The sequence below is a fragment of the Heliangelus exortis genome, chromosome 9, assembly GCF_036169615.1.
Source record: "Heliangelus exortis chromosome 9, bHelExo1.hap1, whole genome shotgun sequence".
Taxonomy (NCBI): domain Eukaryota; kingdom Metazoa; phylum Chordata; class Aves; order Apodiformes; family Trochilidae; genus Heliangelus; species Heliangelus exortis.
This window is the reverse complement of record NC_092430.1, coordinates 12,387,006-12,393,601: the sequence shown is the minus strand read 5'-3', so window position 1 is coordinate 12,393,601 and position 6,596 is coordinate 12,387,006. Positions and strand designations below refer to the sequence as shown.

At 37.4% G+C, this 6,596-nt stretch overlaps 1 long non-coding RNA gene across 1 annotated transcript; it reads left to right on the top strand.

Annotated features, from left to right (window-relative positions):
• The first annotated feature begins 3,667 nt into the window (after positions 1 to 3,667).
• On the top strand, positions 3,668 to 6,007 carry LOC139799503 (uncharacterized). Its single transcript, XR_011727312.1, has 3 exons — positions 3,668 to 3,741; positions 4,565 to 4,640; positions 5,641 to 6,007. It is a non-coding gene; the product is annotated as an uncharacterized lncRNA (long non-coding RNA).
• Positions 6,008 to 6,596: the final 589 nt, after the last annotated feature.

Genomic DNA, 6,596 nt, shown 5'->3' with positions numbered 1-6,596 from the left:
TTCTTTTCTACAATTACAAGTGATTAGTTACTGCAAGCATTATTCCTAGTACTAATCCTGTACTAATCCTTCTTTGGAGTTACTATGATGCTATGTCATTATTTATTTATTAGATATTGATCATATGATTTACAAAATACATGAAACCCAATGCGAAGAATGTGTCTTTTAAAAAGATGCTAGTTTAGCATAAAGACTACAGCCAGATAAAACAAATTTAGCATGTTTTAAAGGAAAGTCAAATCCTCCTCCCTTAAAATTTACCACAGGTCAGCTGAAAAAACCCACAGCCAGTAGCTGCATGTGGTACAGAGAAGGCGAGAGGCAGTGCTGGATCCCTGCTGATGATTTCCAAGGCTGCAAAGTAGAATTTCAAAAGATGATGGTAAGAAGAGAAGAGCAGCCCATAAGCAATCATGACTGGAAGATGACAATTTTCTGTTTTCATACTAAGCCTCCTTTTTCAAGGCACAACTGAACAAAACTGAGAGGTTTTCATAGGTAAGTTGTTTGCAAGTAATAAACCCCAGCTTGTTTAATACATTGCATCTTCTTTTTTGCTTATATTCTTGCAAACTGTATTTAATATAGGCTTCCTCTTACTGTTGCCACTAAATTACAAAATGTAAGTGCAAAGACTTCCAGAATTCTGTCTTTTGCAGACAGCAAACAAGCAGGATGTTGCTATTCAACTTTTGAACCCTTTAAATACAATTTGTGGATTTGCTGGTTGGGTGTCTAACAAGCAAATAAGATGTTTTGGCTTGGCCAGTGTTAACAAATTAAAAACTGGAACAAATCAGTAAACAAGTAAAGTCCAGTAGAAATGAAATACATTTTTCCTCACCATGTTAAAAGACAATATTTGGTTAAAAAAAAAAAAAAATCAGATTCTGAACACTTAATATTTGTTCAAAGATATAAGAGGAGGCTGGTTTTTGTTTTTTTGGTTTTTTGTTTTTTTTTTTTAAAGTGCATCATAATGAATAAAAAATAAAAAGAGAGCTACTAATATAGATCAGACAAAAATATATTAATTTCTTGCTAGGTATAACAGATGTCTGGAATTCATGGTATTGTGTTTAAGCAAAACTGATTTCTTGTCTGTAACTTGATACAAAGGTGTAGATAAATTTTGCACTATAATGCATATCATCAGCTTCTGAATTTAACCACGTATATTTGAAAGAAATTGAAAGAAATTGAGAAAAAACACACATTTTAGCACTCAGCAGTTCCAATTTTCTCCAAAGCCTGTAGTGATGAATGCCAGCACACTCTTGCCCTAGAAATTTGAACCCTAGAATTTGCTGACAAACTTGAAACCTTTCCAAGGTATTTGGAGACCACCTACAGAGAATTTGTGTTTGATCCTGAATGGAAAAATCTCAAGGAGGCCACCTCAGCCTGCAGTAGAATGTTCAGCAACTGAGAATTCCGTCCTTTCTAGAAGCTGTGAGACCAAAATTCCACATAGAACCATGAGAAAGTGGTATGGAAGCAGGCAGAATTAAAAGGACATAGAAATAGCAAAATTTTGGGGGATATATGGCACAGAATATAGGCAACTGTGATTATAAATGCTCACACTAAGATAAAAGAGGGATAAAAAAAATAACTCCTGTCACAGAGGTGAGCCACAACCCATATCTCTCAATGAACTGGGGATTACAAGGCTGCTTGTCCCATCTCTGTCCCAGTGATTCCAGAGCCACCACCCTTCACCAAGCTCTGCAGAAATAAAAAGATCCCAGCCCTGTTTCATCTAATCATCCTTTTTCTGTAAAGGACTGGTAACAACCCCAGCCTGGCATGGCTGAAATCTTGTACTGGAAACCATTTGATGTAGCAGTTCTCTGTGTGATATGGCAAGAGAATTGATAAGCTTTGAAATATTTTTAAAACATGGAAAAAGAGAGCTAAGAAAATAAGGCACTCAGGTCTCACACAGCTGTCCCCCCACAACCACTGAACAGATACAGCTCTTAGCACAGCTAATAATAATGTCAGCAGCTCTGGAAAGGCAGACTAAAGATCTGTTTCTTCTCCTGCAGAGTTTGTCTGCAGTAGGGGTGGCCTTAACTGATAGCTCTGCAAGAGGGAGAGAATGCTATAGGTTCAAACAGCTTAGCTGAAAAATCTACTTTTTTTTGGCACCGACATCCCAGATGAAAGTACAGTGTTTGCCTATTTTGCTTATCATAGTTTTATAAGTTACAGTAGCCTGAGGCAGTTTTTCTCTTCTCCTTCTTCCTGAAATGCAATTATTTCAGATGCTGGGTTTTGCAGCATATGATCAATATTTACTTAGCAAGACTATTTTTACAAGAATAAAAATATTTTCTTTCATGCTCTTTCTTTTTTTAAGACTTGTCAAGATACTTGTGTGAATCTGAAGCAAGACTTAAAGCCCTTAATGAGGAAAGGGAAGTAACAGAGTTTGGAACGGATTCATTTTGAAATGTTCACAGTTGCTCAGACTACAGCTCACACAAAAGAGAGCTCATATTCAAAATAGATACTCTACCAAACTGTACCACATTTACCATGCTATAATACCATACACAGTTGAAAATATAGCTTCTGAATAAGATAGCATATTTTAAATCAACAGATTCTTTATAAATTCCAAACAGTTGCAATGAGCTACCAAAATGTCCTCTCTTTTCTTTTCAAAACCATAAAAAAATGTATTGAGAACTAGAAGTCCACTCAGCCTCTGCTAAATGGCTGATTGCCTCTATCTCTTACTTCATATATTTGATCCTTATTTGCATCACCAGATCAAGAATTCATGCCTCCAAAGCTCCCCATTTACTACACTCAGTGAAGTATTGTGAGCTTACTTTCCCACTTTACCTACACTTCTAACAGAATTTGGGACATCTGGAATCATTCCTTGAAGATCAGCTTGTTTTAAATGCAAATAAATGTTCTGCAGAATGGCAGTGACAGTCTCTACACACACCAAATTCATGAGGCTATGAAGCACTGAGGTGCTATAGGGAAAGAACTGGAAAAACACAAGTGCCAAAGACAGGAAGCCTGAATTCCTCCAGGCACAAGGGAGAAGTGACATTTAAAGTTTCTAAGTCATTAAGAGCTTGTTCTCTCTAGACACAACTGGAGACACTTCATTTCAGTTAGTTGCCATCAATCTTTTTTCCTCCTTTTTGCCCAGCCAAAGCTGAGGATGCAATGCAGTTTGAAACACCGGTAAATAACTGCTTGAAAATAGATTTCTTGAAAAGATTTTAGTCTGGATTTTTCTACAACAATGACAACCGCTAAGAGATAAAATGGGAAGGCATTAGATTACAGTACTTAAACATTTGATTTTTGGTCAGACACTAAAAAAGTAGAAGCCTCTTCTATATTTGTAGCAGAATGTGTAGAGGAATGGCCTGAGCATGCGTACACAGCCCCATGTTTGAGGCACTCAGGTGCTAATTACGAGGTGGGAGGAGTGAGCTTGTGTTAAGCCACCTGTGTTAAGACTCCACCCCCACCCAATTAGGGTTTGCCTGAGCTGCGCATGAGCAGGACTGGGGGCCAATAAAAGGGGAGCTTCCGAGCACAGGCTCAGCTCACTCAGGAGCAGCCAGAGGAGGAGGTTGGCTGAGCCTGGAGCAGAAGCACCAAGCGAGGCTGGCTGAGTGTGAAGGCAGCAAGATTGGAGCACTGACCCTGCACCTTGATGAGAACACCTCTTTGACATCGGAGCACCATACCCCAAGAAAGGTTTGCCTGTCTGCATATATTTCTGTTCTTTTACATAAACCATTCCCAAGAAAGTCTGTCTCTCAAAAGTCAGGTATTTTTTGATCCTTGACCAATTTGAAATTTGAAGCAAGCAGTGAGTCTATGTTACTGTGTCCATCATGTCAGTAATTCTTGGGTATTTCCAGCAAGCTGCATTTAATCTTTCATACTGGAAGTTGCTGCTCTCTTCTAGGGCTGGCAACACATAGTCAAGAAGCCTTGTCTATCTGTCTATATGTAATTTCCTCTGGTAAACTCAGATGAAAAGAAAGGGGATGAGGAAATACAGGTGGTGTGTCCAAAGGAAGGTAAATTATAGTTTGCAATTAAAACATGGAGTTGGCAGCTGGAAACAACCAGGAGTAGGAGATTACTGTCTCAGTTGGTAAGGTGAATGAAGACAAACAGGAAAGGAAGAGGGTGGTCTATGCTTTGGCACAGGATTTACCTGTAACTTATGTTGCAACACCAATACCACAGGTACACCTACAAATCTTTCTCCTGTATCTTTAAGATTTTTAGAGCTTTCCTCTCTATCAGTTCTTCACCCATAACAAATATGTTTTTTAAAAGTGCTTATATGGCCCACCCACGGGAGAATTATTTCTTGCCTACAAGGAGTTACATAAAATCTTTCGTAACTTGCTTTAAAGCTGATGACCGTAGTTTCTATTAGAGCTTCCCATTATGTTAACAACTTCTGAATGTACTGCTAGAAATACCACGAAGTATATACTCACATAATTGTATGTTTCTAAATACTCATGTACCCAGATTTATTTACACTTTTTTATAAATATAGGTTATTCTCTTCAGGCATGAAAGGGAATGAAGGTCACAAAGGGAATTCCACTGCAGGAAATACTGTCATAAGACATGTAAGCATTTCAGTGATATTCAATTGCACTTTAAATTTCTTTGGTTAAAAATTACTCTGTTAGTATATGAAAATATTGCAGCTGTCTTGGCTACGGCTATGATTTCCCCATACCCAATGGGTACTGATAGTACATATTAAGCTCTTCTATTTCTTCCAGTAGAAGACCATTTTGTAATTATTTTTTGTGCATGGTATTTTGATTTTGAAACCTTTATTGTTCCATACTTTCCATCCTTTCTCTTCTGCCTGATATACTGACACAGATAAAAGCATTGATTCATTCTCATTAAGAAATTACTTGCACCTTTCTTAAGAAAAGAGCATGTCAATAAAACACAAGAACAAAGCAAAGGAGAAAGACTAAAGCTAGAGGTTTCCCCTCCCTTCCTGTCTACTGGAAAAAGCAAGGGAAGTTACAAGGTGTAACATTTTTGTAACTCGTTTGATTTTGAAACTATAAACTAAAGACTTGGTCAATCAGATCTGCTGCTGAAACACTCCCTAAAGCTAAAAGTAAACTAATAGTCAAACTATAAAGCTTTGCCATACTGAGGTATAAATTATAGTGTAGTCACCAAAATATTTGACACTGTTCAATATATCCAGCAAAGGCAATATTCTTCCCTGGGTCTTTTTTTATTATAATTTTCTTTTTAGAAATTATTATTAAACTGAGAAGAATTGACTTTACTAAGGACAGGATTTTCTGTTAAATCAGACAACACAGTTAGCACATTTATATTTTGTTATTAACCCACACACAAACCTTCCCCAGTGTTCACCATTTTCTTCACATCTCATTCAGTAGTTAGTAATGAATGTTTTCAGTAACTTAAACATGCTTCATATTGTTCTTAAGCTATAACAGATGATATATTGATGAGGCCTTTATGCAGTAAATCTGAGCAGTTAGTACTTGGGCAGAGTGAAACCTGCATTGTATCACTGGTTTAATATTGGAAAGCTAAACAGTGATTTTTTTCTATGTCTGTCGTCAGGGAGTGGCATTCAAAGGAACTTCACACATCAAGTGCCAAGAGTGCAACAGTGTAAATTCATCGGGGGACAGGCTACATCTTGCTTTCTTTATGGTTTTTATATCAAGGGATTCTGTGTTTAAGAGACATGAACTCCTGAGATGCTCGGGGACATGGACAAGGCTTTGCTTAAACAGCAGTTTTTACATGGAATGAGAATGCCTGAAAGAGTTACCTTGTCTGAGAATCAGATTAATTTCTGTCACCTGAGCACATCATCCTGGCAGTTCAGTTCACAGTCCAAAGAAAACATCTTGAAGCTAAGCCAAAGCAGCAGGTAGCTATTACTGTTCCATTTCATAGCACCTGTTTCCAAGCACTAGAGAACTTGTTTACTCTGAATCTGATTACAATGATCTTGATTTTACTTCATTATTCAAGTGTATTTGGGGAAAAAAATAATTTCAGGTTGTCTCAGCAATATCTCATCCCACACTTAAGGGAGTGATAAACTCTATACTACACAGTTCTTTGTCAAACACTGTTTTGGAAAGATGTTTCTGTGCTTGTGTTAGATCTGCTTGGAAGTTGATTATACAGGCTGGCAGGCTCAGTGGGAGGCAGTAGGGAAGGTCTCATATTTGCCAGGCATTAATCAAAGCCATTTTTGTAAACAGGAAACATGGAAGAGAGGCAAAAATCAGACACCTCAGGAACCCCTAACACTCTTTCCTACGGAGACTTTTTGGGTGCATGTAACTTTGCTAAATTTCAGTTTTATTTTATTAGTAGTATTATTAATAATGAGACTTTTTTTAAAAAAGGCACAATAGTCAGAGAACTATGCTAGAAAAAAACCCAACATGGTTCTGATGTCAAATGGATGTAAAATTGTACCAACACATACAATTGTATCAGCACGAGTCTCAAATGCTTCATTTTTCAGAGCATCTCTCAGTGGTTATTCTATGCCAAAA